General features: G+C 27.0%; 1 long non-coding RNA gene and 1 pseudogene across 8 annotated transcripts; one reads left to right on the top strand and one right to left on the bottom strand.

The window, feature by feature from the left end:
* Positions 1-2,143: 2,143 nt before the first annotated feature.
* Positions 2,144-6,536, bottom strand: LOC107164370 (RNA-binding protein spenito pseudogene; annotated as a pseudogene). Its single transcript, XR_016189962.1, has 2 exons — positions 6,139-6,536; positions 2,144-6,024 (listed from the first exon to the last, which is right to left on the bottom strand). The product of XR_016189962.1 is annotated as an RNA-binding protein spenito pseudogene (transcript).
* A 266-nt stretch (positions 6,537-6,802) lies between these two features.
* On the top strand, positions 6,803-13,873 carry LOC107164356 (uncharacterized). 7 transcript variants are annotated; one of them, XR_001506058.2, is made up of 8 exons: positions 6,823-6,896; positions 7,120-7,236; positions 7,305-7,433; positions 7,509-7,768; positions 9,330-9,483; positions 9,550-9,805; positions 11,205-11,308; positions 11,376-13,873. It is a non-coding gene; the product is annotated as an uncharacterized LOC107164356 (long non-coding RNA). The 7 variants fall into 7 exon arrangements; XR_016189963.1 differs by lacking the exon at positions 7,120-7,236 and having other exon boundaries at positions 6,803-6,896; positions 7,305-7,420; XR_001506060.2 differs by lacking the exon at positions 7,120-7,236 and having other exon boundaries at positions 6,803-6,896.
* The last annotated feature ends 2,795 nt before the right edge of the window (positions 13,874-16,668 follow it).

The raw sequence follows: 16,668 nt of genomic DNA, 5'->3' as shown, positions 1-16,668 counted from the left end.
ATCTAGACTGACGGGAAATGTTACTCGCCCACATACAAGTCAAAAGGTGCATCCCGTGCAGCTGCAGACCTCGATAATTTATATTATTATGAATATTATTATTATGTAAAACTATATATTATGATATTACATTATAACATTGGTTCTTGGAACTTTTGTATTGATGTATAATCCCACACCTTGTGTGCCCCTATCAATGATCTTTTATAGTCGTATGACCACATGATTTTGTGTTTCCCTAATATTAATGATTTCCACGAAATACTGTCTCTCCTACATTAACAAAGTTTGTCACACCCTTCCCTAGATTGGTGCGGCTGGTACCTAGTTGACTGTGAACTATACAATGCGGGACACTAGTCCATAGCATTGTATATAAGTGTGGTGAAAGTAAATTTTTATATTAGTTCTGTAATAAATCATTTTATTTAATTTTTAATTTTGAGCCTTATGTATTGTGAAACTTCATTTATCTAGTTGACAGTCACAATTTCAATCAGCTTATAAATAATCATAGTAATTGTAGTTTGTAGAATAGTATACACAATAGGATTTTTTTCTTACATGGCTGATAAAGTTGACATGGGCCGTGAACACTTTTTACAAAAACAGTAGGTCGTGAACCAAAAAGATCGAAGACCACTGCCATATACTATATTATTATGTACAACACATTTATCGCAATTATTATTGTGTATGTAAGTATTGTATTTATTTAATAACATGCGAAACAACAATATAATAGACATGTAAAAAGGTAGCAAAATAATGTCATTAGGACATTACCTATTATTTATTAAATTTTTTGTTGATTTTTTCCCACTTTGCCTATAAGATTCAATTGGTTATACCTTATAAGATTCACTTTGTGCTGGTCCCAATGTGAGTCTTATAAGCGTTATCTACTGTATTTTTAATCATAAATTTAAACTTTAAACATACCTACTATTTATATAATTTTTTCAACTGTAAATTATAGTACTTGTAATATCTATAATCTACAAATACATAAATAAATAAATCATCATCTTATAATAATAACATTTACTTCTGCTCTATCATTTTAAGGATATGATTAATCCTTGCACTCACAATTGAACTACATAACATGAAAATAATATTAATTTGATATAATAGTATCTCACATTTGGGAAAATGGAACTTTTAATAGTAAGAATTAATATTTGTATTTAGGTAAATATTTTATACTTCAAGTTTCAGTAATATTTTAATTCTTAAGAAATTTATCAATAATTTATCATTCTAAATTTTAATGTAAATAATATAATTCACTAAGTATTTAAATAATTATTTTCTCAAATTAGTAAACATACATTCTGTGTACTAAATTAATTTTTTTGTGTTTATATTTGTACTTATTTTTTTATTTATTTTTAATTAATTAAAATATTAATATTGTAAAAGTTTTTTTTTTAATGGTTATAAAATATTACTTATATTAAGAAAATCTATTTATTCATCTACGCGTGTCTTTTTTTAGTTATTTGGCATGATGAATTGATGACTTATAATTTAACTAATTAGTTGTTTTTTCAATTAAAGAGATCGATTTTTAGGCAACAAATTATCATGACCTTAGGGGTAAGTAATAATATGAAAACATTGTAAGCAATTCACAATAAATCAATAATTATAAACTAGAGTAATATTGCTCATATAAAATTAAGTGTCAATCAATGTTAATAATTCGTAAATATGATAAATTATAGATTTTAGTTATCAAATTCAAATCTAGAAAAATATTTATTCATAATATATTATATTTATTATGAATTTCAGTCACAAATCAAAATTAAGTAAAAATTTAAAAAAAGTTGAAATTTTGATATTTTAAGTTTATCAATTTAAATAATCAATAATCATTATTTAAATCAGACTAATATAAATTACCATTGTCACATAATGTTTTCATAAGAAAAAAACACCAAACCTCTTTTAACACTGAACACAACACCAACAATTTATTGTACATAGCAGTCCGACATAGAATTTACTAAACTTCCATGTTAAATGCAATTAATAGAATTAAAAAAAAAAAAAAGTTGTGTGATTAATTTCAATAAGCAAAAGTAACATCTACGTCATACATGATTTGTATGCAATAAATTAAAAATAACAACAGTTAAATCGCGAATTACACTTTATTATAAGACTACTAAAACGCACAAGATTAGTTAATAATAAAGTTATTTATTTTAGCTTAAATAGTTACACTTAAAAAAAAAAAAAAAAAATTACTGAACAACCCAGGTTAACTTGATTGCTTGATAGTTTACATTTACTACACTGTACTTTCAAAAGATAGGTATGAGAAAAATAGTTTAATTAAATGTAAGATCGGTATACAAATTAACACTTATTAATAATAAAATAATGCATTATTTTAAATTTTTAATTAAAAATATTGAATCACTTTAGTACACATTAATAAACTTATAATAGTTTTCTACGAACTAAGATATTGCAGCACAACTTGTATAATTACGCACTCCACATATTTTATACATAATTAAACAGTGTGTATATAAACTTTAATTAATAAGAAATACATTAAACTGAAATTATTGATTAAATATAAAGCACAATATAAAAACTTTTACACAGTTTAAATAAATCACAATAACTTGTTTTGTTATGAACTTCTGCGTTCAAATTAAAAACAAATATTGTAGCATCAAAAATCAATTTGGAGTCAATAAAAAATATTTAATCTAATTGTATTCTAGTATTATCATAACTTATCATAATTAAAACTATCGAATTATTAAATTACATGAATATAAAAAAAAAATATGGATACACCCCATATATATAATTAAGTAAATGCTACACTTGTATGTGTTTTTCTAGTCTTACAAATGCATAACATGGCAGATTATGAACTTAGATTTGTTTAATAGTAGAGTGAATTGACCTATAATAAAATTCAAAATAATACTATTATCTATTGAATTTTAATAGTTATTTTATATTTTAATTTTAAAGTAAGTTATGACTAGAGAGCGGATCTTTAGGATTTTACATATTTTTATTGGCTTTATGCAGCTTTACGAGAGTGAAAAATGTGGACGATTTATCCATCACAGAGTTCGCAGGAAAAAATTTATTTTGCATATTAAAGCATATTTTGGACATAAGAGAATATTTAGCCTATTTTTCATATTTTAGAATATTTTCTATTATTGTTCATAAAAATATCATATATATTGTTAATTTATCGATTTGTATATTTATAAGTTTAAAGCATATTTAGAGAATATTTTAGTGTTTTTTTAGAGCATATTAGCATCATATTTTAAGCTTTTAAGAACCTAAAAATCCGCTCTTTAGTTATGACCAAATAAAAATTATAAATGTTGGTACAGATTCACCAAGATAAAATTCTCACTTTTAAATTTGATAATAGATCAATTCACCTCAATATTAAACACAACACAACTAAATGAATTATTCAAAATGCATAATTTGGTAAGTTATCATAAATTACCTATAAAACCCTCCAAATGCCCTGGATAATATTATCACGTTTCAATTTTTGAATAGGTTAATTTACTCAATTAAAAATAATAACTGAATATTATAGATTATTGTGTTTGATGTATTGTATGCATGTAAGACAGAGATAACGCATGCGAGTGTAGTGTCCTTTCTATAGGTTAATGAACCTAATTAAAAATTGAATTAAAAATGAATATCTTATTACAAAACACCCCCACTAACCACTACCACAACTAAATGATCATCTTTTAATGTTTCACTGCTTAAATTTTTTGCACTTTGTTTCAATAATTTGGCCGAATACTCGCATGGAGGAAATGCATATAATACACCAGTTGGTTCAGGATCTTTACTTATCAATGATATAACCCCAGCCGCCTCTTTTTGTTTTAAATAGGATACTAAATTACGTAACGGTCTAATTTGTACAGATGCATCATCATTAGAAATGGAGTTAGTGGAACAAGGCATTGCCAAAAATATTGCATGCAAGTCAGCAGTTATTATACGTTTAGAAACATCTTCCAACTTTGGCTCGTCTAAACGTAACCGTTGAGTTATGCGTAATGTTGATTTACCATCTTCATCTCTCATCATTGACTCTATAACATTTGTATCACCAGAAATTAAATGGCATTTAGCTGGGAATTGAGAGCTTTTTAATACAAGACTGCCTTGCCATATATTAGTACATTTATGAGCCAAATCTCCTAGAGTACGAACAGAACTAAAAATACCTCCAGATTGTATTGTTCCTTCTTCAGATTCTAAATCACTGTCAATTGATTGGTGAAGTGGTGACCGAGGAGAACCAATATCAGAAACAGAATGCTGCTTGAATGATCTACCGTTCTCATAATTGCCAAATTCTTTGCTTTCTTCACAGTATTCTGTACGACTTTTACGATAACTTCTAGAACTGTAAGGATACTCACCATCTGGCCAACCATATGGATATTCGTCTTGTCTTACTAACTCTCGTAAATCTCCTGCAGATGCTGCTACATCATCATGAGATGACTTAGACTTTGATGAATAAGTTAATGTAGGACTGACGCAGACACCTCCATCAGCAAAATCTGTTCTTAGTTTATGTTCAGAGCCTCCTAAAGCTACTCCTCTCATTTCTTTGACTGCTGCAGTTGCCGCATCAATGCTTTCAAACTGTATATAGGCACAAATGTCACCTTTGACATACTCAATTTTTTTAATAACACCAAACCTATCGAATTCTTGTTCTAGTTGAGCAAGTGATGTCCAAGGACCCAAACCACCAATCCATATTCGTTGTGTTGGTGTAGATTTTCCATAGCCAATTTTACATTGAAATTTGCCCAAATATTGACCAGATAATTCGACTTTTGCTCTATGAGCCATATCTAAATTTTGATAGCGAACAAAAGCATATGCATTTCCTGTTCCTGGCAATGGTCGTTTAACATCAATATCTTCAACAACACCATATCTACCAAATATACGGCGAAGTTCTTCATCAGAAATGGAAACTTCTAAATTTCCAGCAAACAATGTGCGTGTAGCTAACGGGTCGTCTTCTGGTGGAATGTGGTGCAAATAGTTTGGAAATTTATCTTTTTTGTCATGTATCATAGGAGGAAGAGGATGTGGTCTAAATGGTGGCATAAAATGTCTTGGTGGTCCATACAATGGATGAATTGGCCCTAAATGAGGATGAATAGGCGCCACATGATGTATTAACGGTCCTCGAGGTATCATTATTTCATGATGATGTAATGGTGGCAAACCCAATTCTCGAAACTCTCGTTGTGGTGCCATCATGGGAGGAATAGTACCATATGGTATCCTTTCATAAAACCTATCAGCTGGATGAATCCTATGAAGTTCTGGAGGCATAGGAGACCTATGATAGTATCGTTCAAACTCTGGTGAAAAATTTCGAGATCGAGAACGCCTAGTTCTTGATTCATAATGATCTCTAGAACTACGACTTTCATAAACAGGTGTAACTAAGGCCATTTTATCAAATAAACTTATTCTAGGCTTACTATGTTTGGCATCTCTAGCATCTTCTGAGCTTCTAAAGCACACATACGCCACTCTTTCATCCAATTCATGTGAAATTTTAACATTAAATTCACCAAATTTGCGATATTCTCGATATAATATTTCTTTGACCTGTTCGTCGCTTGCTTTAGGATGTAAAGCACTCACTGATAACACTTTATAAGTGGGGTGCGATCGTTCAATTTCCCTAGAACGGCTATATTCATCACGTTCTGAATACCTTGGTGCTCTAGGACTGGGTGGCGAGCGAGCTCTACGGCGTACACGTTCGGGCGATCCTCTCTCGTCAGAACTACCATCATACCTGTTAATACTGCTATGACGTTTTTTACGTGACATGGGAGGAGAGTCACCATAACTTCTACGTTTCATATTGTCAATTTTCACGGTGATTGTTTTGGCTTTATAAACTCTAGGCAATCCAATCATTCACACAGTTGCACAATAAAATCATTAATTTACCTAAAAATATTAACGATTTAATTAAAATAAACATAGCAATACGAAACATGCATTTTTATTTGATTTCATCAACATCAAACACCAACTAGGTATGTGATAGTATAGCGCACTCACTAGTAAAATGTCAGAACAAACACAACTGGCGACGTCACGGCGGTACTGAGGACCATCAATGCGGAATACCTCAAAATTATCGGATCCTAGTAGTAATAGCGGAAACTTGACAATTTAAGCACAAAAATTGATAAAAACATGAAGTAAAATGTAAGGCGTTTAGTTCTAACCGACTACTAGTGGTCGGTCGGTCTGGGGCGAATAAAGAAACGATATTAAATGGCGGAAACGCGGAACACAACGCCGTTGGACGCGGTGTACGTTACTACGTTACGCTCACTGACTCACTTGCGCTGGACGATTGTGTGTTCGTGTGTCGTGAGTCGTGACCGCGGCTGATGCTTGGGACTAGTGTAAGCTGTATATTGTACATACATATAGATAATGACATGTATATAAACTATAAAATGAAGGTAGTTGCGCCGCCGCGTAATACATTCGTTCCTCATATCACGTCCGTAGTAAAAAAAAAAAAAATAATAGTAATAATAATAATAATGATAATAATATTATGTGGATACAAGCGCTGCAGCTGCACTGCAGGCGCATCAGCAGCGCTGTGTAGGTTTTAGAACCATTAACCTGGTAATCGAAAAGTAAAACATAATATTATCATCAGTTGCACAATGAATCGTTATCATTTTTTATCGATCGAACATTTAAAAATATTATTAATTCGATTGTACAGGCGTAGCGAAAAGGACTTTTTCTAGCGTACGACTTGTTTTTTGAAGAAATCGTTTTTGGTTTGATAAAATGTAATAAAAATAGTAAACTATAATTCATATAACACTTTATTCACTTAATATCTTCTTATGATTATTGCTTTTTTTTACGCTACACAGCGCATTCGTCTTGTTCATTTAATCATTTTAACATTTTTAACCATTTCCGTATTCCGTTTTCATTCAATATTTATATTTAATAAACAATTAAAAATGTTAGTCAATATATCATCAAATTCTGACCGTTCTGGTAAAGAATATGTTTTAGATGTTTTAAAAAATCTACCTATGTCTAGAATAAATCACGATCGTAAGATGCTTTCAACAGCTTGCTTGGACATTATAATGATAATATTTTTAAAATCAGATTTAGGTAATTCAGAGTTATATTTTATATTCTCGATTAACGATTTATGGAATGATTTTTTAATATAATTTCAGGTTGAATTAAATATGTTCATGATTCAATTTTATACCATATTATGACGAAGGATGATCAGCTACTAGAAATTCAACTGTTATATGTACTGTAACATTATGAGATCAGAGCATTTCAAGTAAATTAATATAGTATGTTCATAATGAAGGCAATTTTTTTTTGGTTGAAAAATTGTATCAATTTTTTTTAAACTTTGTTTTTCATAGGTGATGTTATTCAGATTCACTAGTCTATTGTATTTGGAGTTGTGAAATGCGTTTTAAACTGTGTAGCAATCCATTATCATGTCCAAAATGAAATTAAAAAACTAGATGTGCAAATACCACAACTTTTGTTGAATTATTGGAGTAATTTATTGTACAGACAAGGTCACAAGGATCCAGTATTTCAAGAGTAACATAGGAGAATAGTATAGAAATGGAAAACACTTTGATTTCAATGTGCAAATAGTATTCAAATTAGTCAGGTAATAATTATATTAGTATAGTAAGTTAGGCTTGTAACTTTTAAGATTAGAAAATTTTTGTTATGGAACACTTTAGGACTTTGACAGCTAAGTAATTTATACATTTACCTAAGATCAATAACAAAAAAGTAAAATCAAATTTTTTTTTGCTTGTTTTTATTACAAAATATTTGTGTTATTTTAATATTTTTTTTCTTAATGCAATTTTACACTTATATTTTCTTTTAAAGAAAAATCATTTTTAACTATCTAAAAAATCATTTAAATTTGAATTGTGGAATGTGCATTAACAATTTTGAGATATTCCTGTACTCAGTGGCGTACGCAGAATTCTTTAATGGGAGGGGGGGGGGGTTACCATATTTTATGTACATATAAAAAAAAAATGTTCATACAATTGTATTCTTTTTATATTTAAAGACATGCACAATTAAATTTTTTTTAAATGTATATTTTATGATCTAAAAACACTAACCTATTAATTTATAACTTAATATTAATTTGTCTCAATGATTTTGATAATTCATTTAGTACAGCGTCAGTTGAGATTTCAATATTGAAATTGTAACAGCATTTTGTAGTTCTAAGAAAATTAAAACTGATTCATGACGTTGAATCCATTTTGTGGGGCATAAATTTTTTAGTCTAGTGGCTTTTGTATTTGTTTCTATACTTGCAATTGTACTTAAAAGAACTTCTTGTCGTTTAGGAGTATTGAAAAAATTGTATACAGAACTAAGTACTAATATTACCTATTATACACATTACACGCGCACGTATATCTGTGTATGAACTTAGTGCTTTGCTCATAAACAATCATGTAATAAAATGTAACATGGAATGATAGCAATTATTTTTCGACAAAAATAATTATTAATGTGTTATAGCGGCCAGACTAGACCGATATATGGAACTTTTTAAAACCACCGGGAAGAGACCGACCGACAAAACGCGTAACATGATCCTAGCCTAAATTCCATAAAAAAATCATTATTCGTATTTCACTGGGGGGGTAACCCCCCCCCCCCCCCCGGTCAGTACGCCACTGCCTGTACTTGTATTATTTAATTTTTTATTGATTTTTAAACAATAGCTTTTGATATTATTTCATTTAATATATTGTTTAGGCTTAGTGTTTTTATTATGGACTTGAAAATAGGTTTGTATTAATGATAATACAAGTATTAAATTTATTAATATTAATTAATATTAAGTTTTGGAGCTTATGCTCATTGTAGGACAAGTACCTATGTTAGTTGTTGAAGTTAAACACAACAGGTTAGTCTAGGTTTATTGGTGTTTTTTTTTTGTTAAAAATTAAATACTTAATTTTGGATTACCAGCGGTGATTTAAATTATATAATATTGGGTTTACTTCAACATTATGATTGACAAACAAACAAAATATTAATTTAAAATATTGATTGTAGAACAAATTATTATATCATATGATAAGTTAGTTAGTTACATTTGTTCTTATTTCTGTGCAAATATTAGGCTCATGTAGTTTAGATGGTTTGAATTATTTTCTAATCATGTTAAACATTTTTTGTACTTTTAGATGTGGTGGACAACCATGGCGAACTGTTTTTGATACCATGAAGGTACACTCATCTAATGATAAAGTTGCCTGTCTGGCAGTTTCAGTCTACATTGAATATTGTATGTATACAAATGTTAAGACCACGCAAAAGAAACTTAGTGCAACTATAAACGTAATAACAGAGAAGATACCAGTGATATTTTTAGAAATTTTTTATAATTTCTCAACTTGTGTTTAGGTCATCAAGACTAACTTCAGAGAAGAATATGTACAATTGACCCCTTTGCAGTTAATTGTTCAAGATTCGTATCGCCTGTTAATAATCTAGATGGTCGGTGGCTGTTGTTGATGTCTCTTGAATCCTTTTCTTGTGCTTGTTTTGCATTGCTATCAAGCTGGCTGATTGAACTGATGACCAGTTTTTATTTCTAATAATAGTCAGATCTTGGAAATACTACAAAATATACTTAATTAGTGTTTTGATACTATTCTCGGTAAAATATAATTTATTTGGTACTAAGACAAATAGATTTTAAAGTGCCCTCATTAAAGTATTTGATATATCTTTATTCATACAGTTAGCAAGGCTTGCATTATTTTTATAATAATTTTAAGAGGACGTTACACTGGATTTTGTTGTCTTAATTCATAACATAGCAAATTTACACTCAACAGATCATTTGTAGCTTCATTAATTTAAAAATTAGAGTGAATCAACTTCTTATGAAACTTAATAATGAAAATATTATCTGTATTTGTATAGTGGGGTCCTAAGATAATTCAGTTTTTAAGTGAGTTATGAGCATTTTAAATTTATACTTTATTATATACGCAAATCTTGCTATAAAATTGAACTATTGTAAAAAAACATAAACATATAGATAATGTTCTTACCATTATGTTTCATGATAGGTTGATTCACTTGATTAGGTTAGGTTAGGTTTTTAAACTCACAAAACTACATGTGATCTGCGGACTGTAAATTTGGTATGTTACACACGTCTTGTTAAACAGAGGCAAGAAATGCTAGCGTTACGTCCTCTTAAAAGAATATTAATGCGCAAAAATTACATCTTTGAACCAATTGTTTACAATCAAAAAGAAACTGTTGTTAATTTTTATTTTGTTGAACAATATAACATACTTAATTGCATTTTTTTAAATATAATTAAAACTACAACATAACTCAATATTCCAAACTTTTTGTTCCTTTTAATTTTACTGCTTTATAAGTTCTAAGCTTTCGTTATTCACATTAATTGTATTACTATTTAACATTACAGTATAAATGATATATATATATATATATATATATATATATTTAGCTTTAATTCTTAGTATTATCGTAATTTTTGTAATCCATCCAATGTGTGGTTATTTTAAGTTCAACATATTAAAATTAGTTTATTAATGCTGTATAAAAAATAATGAGCTTTTTCTTCATATAATAGAAATGAGTATGTCATACGTGGTAGATCTGTTGACTTATTTTTGTCTAGTTTTACATTGTATAACAAACTAATTATTATATGCTTAATCCCAAAATCTGATTTTATATATTAATATTTATTTGTTTTTAAATTTTTAATAAGTATTTATTTATATTACTAAATAAGATACATTATAACAACTTATTAAAAAGTTAGTATTATAAATTTTTAATGGGCAACAAAATGCACAGGATCAGCTAAATTTATATTTATAAAATTATATATGTTATATTTAAACAATCTTAAAATGGACAATTCACAAAGCGCATATTCAATATTTGAAATGGAAATTTTTATCATTTACATTTAAAAACCAATTATATTTAATAATACCATAATCAATATTAAGCATACAAAGTGAGAGAACATATCATATTTCTAAGATCTAGCACTTATGTTTCAGCCAATGTAATGCTGCTTTGAATTAACAACTTGTAACAACAGACTATAGTTACTCCTCATTGTACGCTGGTATGCTATAAGATGGCCTCTTTGATTGAACGACTCGTAAGTTGTAATAAATAAAAATGTGTCTGTGTATATTTTATGTTATACTAACATTCAGGTTTTTCAGACTCCTATGGTGGTCAAACATCCAGATCTTAAATTACATCAAAACATATTCAATATGAGGCTAATGTCACTGGTAAACTATATTTCACCACAAGCTTCTCATTCATTGCATATGCCCATTGTCCAGACCTACTGATTTGTGTCAATTATATGTTGTAAAGCACAAACCTGTTACTACAATCAACAATAACAATCGGTTTTTAATGCACAATTATTAACCAAATACTAATGATCAAGATACAAGAAATATTTGTTTATACAGTAATCAAATGATTCATGAAACTCCTTTTTTATTTTGATTTCAAGTGATCAAAATCAGAATATAGTTCATTAATTGAATGATCTATTTAAAATAAAAGATTTCACTTAAATGTTTATAGGCTCATGTATTTTTTTCACGCCAGGACTGACTCACTTCTAAATTATTAAAAAGTATTTTTAATCGTTTGATTTTTAAGCAAAAGATTTTTTCTTGAGAAAAACTTTTTTAAATCACGATGCATATTCTAAGTTTATTTGGTTAAAGAATAAAGTTGATTTATTAATGAATCTCATTTTTGGTTTTTATGCGTTCACTTAGTGCATTAAATTATATAATTAGTATATTACATTTGTCACTTATTCCATGATATTGTAATTTATTGTTATTATCATATTATAATTATTATTTATTTTTTTGTTAAGTTACATACAATATTTAAGAGCTTGATTTTCTTGCCCTGTGGTTTAATTTTATAGGACTAAGCTTCGACATAGGTAAAATGCCAATCTGTGTCTTTTGCTAGGATTAGAAATATCATTCATTTTACGTACTTGATAAATGGTTTTAGACTTTTAGTATTAATATTGTTACTAGGAAGAAAGAATCGGGTATTCTTTTTTGTCCAAGCCATTAATAATTTGTACTGCAGTCTTTACCATTAATTAAACTTTTTCTTTAAAAATATAATTACCATTTGTTTATTTGTTTCATTAAATTGCTGTTTATTTTAATAATTATGTTTTATTGTCTATATGTATTTATTACTATTGTATTGTACTTTTGGGCTTTTAAGTCAATATAATATATTAATATTAATAAATAATAAATAATATTATATAATTAATATAATAAATAATAAATAATATTATATAATTAATATAATAAATAAATAATGATAATATATGTACGTGACTGAAAAAAATAATAAATAATAATAGTAATAATAATGTGTGAATTATTAATAAAGATAACATATTATAAATATTTCTATTGTTATACTTTATACATTATACTAATATCAAATATAATATTAGTATATTTAAATGTATAACAATAGTATTTACATTTTTCAAAATAATCAATAATTTTGCCTAATTAATTATTAGCCATTATTATTAAGTAAACATTCATAATTTATTTTGAGTATAGTTTTGAAATAAGTAGCTTTGTTGAAATGTTTTTAAAAAAGTTTTGTGTTAAATTTTATTTGGTATTATGCTTTAACATATTATAATTTATATATTATAATGTATAATATTTTATTTTTATGGATATGTATTTCAATACAATAATAATTCAATACAAAAACCTACTTTAATAGAATTACAAAATTAATACTTAATCTAAGTGTTTAGAGGTCTAGGGGATATACAATTATTTTTAACACTTTTGTTTAACTTTTTATGTGATAGAGCATAGAGCAATTATATATTTTTTTGATTGATACTTACGTTAATGATTAAATTTAAGTAATACATGTGATAAGTATTACAAGACCATAACACAATATTTAGCATTGCTTGTTTTGTTTCATTTTATGGTAAAGACTATGTATGAAATAATTTTTATTCTACTTATGTATTTTATATTTTAAGATTATATGCATTTACTACAAATATCTCTAACCAATAACCATACTTAAATTTTTACCTTAAATATAAATTTGTGATATGTACTAAAGTTAACTATATGTAATATATATTATAATTGTATAACCAACTACAAACTTATTAATTTTACCTGTGTCCTATTTTTATTTATTTATGAATATGTTTGTGTGTGGGCCCATGAGCTCACAATTTTAAATATAATTCATTATAAACGGTTAAAGTTGATTAAATAATTACAATTTTGTAATATAATATGATACAATATAAATTATCGTAAAAATTAAAGTTACAAATAAATACTAAAGTAATCTAATTTAATATAAGTAAATAATGCAATAATTCTATACTTTTTTTATGAGATTGTCTATATTTTGTTCATGTAGTAACCAGTGTATTTTTGTTTTTTTAAATAAACCTTAGGGTTGCTTTGTTTAATTTTTAATGATAATAAATTGTAAATTTTTGGACCGATATAAAGTATGTGGATTGTGTTAATTTTTTGTGCATAGTTAGTACTTAGATATTAGATATTTGTTGATCCATGTTCAGTTTTAAAAGTAAGGTTATTATTAATTATATAAAGTACCGAAGCTTTGTAAAATAAATTTTTTACTTGTAGTACATTCATATCATTGTATAAGTATTTTCAATTTTGTGTGGTATCTTATGTATCTTTGGTCCTATGTTTACATATTGTTAATTAATTAATTAATATTTATTTTTTTAATTTAGTTAATAAAGTCGACTAATTTATTGAAATAAATTTATGTCACTAAAAAAGCAATATTCCAATTAAATGATTTTGAAAAACATTTTGACTGATAGATTGGAAGATAATACATATTTTTCATCCAACATCTTTAAGACAATCTATAAACATGAAAATTTTTTAAATAATACACAACCAACCACAAAAATAAGTTTTGAAATAAAATTTATTACATTTTTATCTATTACTTAATATTTTTTAAGATAACAATTTCTTATAAATAGAAATAAGAATTTTTCACCATATCATAATTTTATATTATGATATAACTTACACAACTTTAAAAAAAAGTAAGTAATATAGTTGAGATTTCGAGATGTTGAAAAAGTTTCTTTATGTTTTGAACAATAATTAATAAATATAAAAATATGATACTTTTTGATATAATATTTTTAAAAAGTAATATAGATTAGTTTCAAGGCGACAAGGCACCTATTTATAATAATATAACGTATACATTTCAGATAAAAAATTAATGCTATTTTCATTGCTGTACATCTTTAGACTTACTAATAAATTATAATCTAGAATAGTTGTAAAAAATATTCAAAACATTTCCTTCAATTTGAAATTATTTTTACCTAGGGGCTTGGACCAGGGATGTGTTATTTTTTGATATTCCTTATAAGTTATGATGTATTCAAACTTTGCTATAGTTTACATCATGGAAATTTGTCAAATTTAGGAAAATATTGGTTATAAAATATGTGTTGACTATCTTTGATAAGCTAATATAAGATTGTGGTCCAATATTTGGTCACTGTAATTTGATGTTTACATACATAAACTTACAACCTACATAATTATAGATATATAAATCAAATGTTTTTGTCAGTTATATATTATTTTATTAATTTCTACTGCCACTATCACTATGCTCAATCCTAGTCATTGACGTCACCGAGTTCAGTGATTCCGATACGCAATTTCAATATTTAGCATTACCTATGTATTATATTTAAATTTATTTATTAGAATATTACACAGGTAATACATTCAGACTTTATATTTTCTATTATTTTTAATGTATGCACATATTGTTATACATATACCTACTGATGTATAATTTATAAACCGTTATAATATATAAGTCATACTTAAATAACGTTATAATGAGTTTGGTTTAAATATATTTATGACTGCATTCCATAGAGTAGCGTCCAGTGGCGGCTCGTGTATATTCGCAAAAGTGCTCGTGCACTACCTAATAGTGTTAATTATAATTTAGTAAATGTCTATAGACGCTGGTATGTAAGCGTCTATCTCTTTTTTTGCTTATACATGCAGTTACACGCGTCATGGCGACTGTATATCGGTCTTGTCAACAGTCAATTGTTCAGTCCATTTACCGACTCGGCCACTCGGGTGACTCATCCGAATTAATCAGTGGCACTTGGGCGTTACCGACTAATGACTAACGTCTAACGACTTGGTCGATAATAAACAATAAAAAACGAATGCCGGAAAAAAAGTCCCCGTTAATAAAATCATACGAAAAACATGATTTTACGTAATTATTAATTTTATTTGTAAAATAAACGCACTATATTTGACAACAATTTATTAGTGTATTACATGGTATAGCCGGTATAGGTATTATGAGTAAGTTTCAAAAACGAGTAGATGATATATATTATATCAGTATATTACCTGGGTAATTTACGAAATAAACGTAATATAAATAATATTTTCACTTTATCTAATAGGTATGGGTAGTGGATAGTATACCTACACCTTACTTATCTATCTAATTAACTTTTGTAACTTTTTTAACATATAATTATTAAATGTTTTGATAAATGTAATAATTACGTACAATCATGTTTTTTCGTATGATTTTATTAACGGGGACTTTTTTACCGGGGACTTTTTTTCCGTTTACCATAAAAAATAAGTCGGTTATCAATTACTAACGAATAACAAACCTCATAACGAATTATTACTAATGAATAAAATAAATCATGAAGTTTTAATTAAATAAAAATAATTACTAAATAACTATATTACTATAATACAATTATTAGTATTTACTCAATTTATTCGTAGTTTGTTTAAATAAAATATATTTTACAACTGTAAAAAAGGTCTTACAATATTTTTTCTTGTAAAATATCATATCTAATTATCATAAATCATAATGAACTATATTAAATACATTTATTTGTTAGCTTTAAGAATGTAAGATAAATATTAAACTATTTATATTTTATATATATTTCTATATTCACTGACTAATTTTGTTTTTAGTTGGTTTAGTTAGTTATCTAGCCCTTTTTTGATAGTCGTGAGTCGTTAGTCATTAGTCTTTTTTGACAGTTGTTAGTCATTAGTCGTTTTTTGATAGTTATTAGTCATTAGTCGTTTTTTGATAGTTATATAAGTCATTAGTTGTTTTCCGATAACATTAGTCATTAAGCTTTATGATGTTAGTTGGTCATGGACATGGTAATTGTAACCAACTGTTAGTCGGTTTTTTGGAGCAAAATATAACTATTAGTCGGTTATTCAAATCATTCGGTAGTGCCCATCACACTGTGTTTACGCAGAATAAATAATTATAACTTAAAGAGTTAATAAATAAGTATATTGATTGTTATTTGTTATATTAATTTAAAGTTTGTATTCTTTTCTAAACAACCATCTAATATACGAA

Source organism: Diuraphis noxia, unplaced genomic scaffold (assembly GCF_037042655.1).
Source record: "Diuraphis noxia isolate RWA-SAM2 unplaced genomic scaffold, SU_Dnox_SAM2 contig0001, whole genome shotgun sequence".
NCBI lineage: Eukaryota > Metazoa > Arthropoda > Insecta > Hemiptera > Aphididae > Diuraphis > Diuraphis noxia.
The sequence above is the reverse complement of the archived record's forward strand: the minus strand, read 5'-3'. Positions and strand labels throughout refer to the sequence as shown.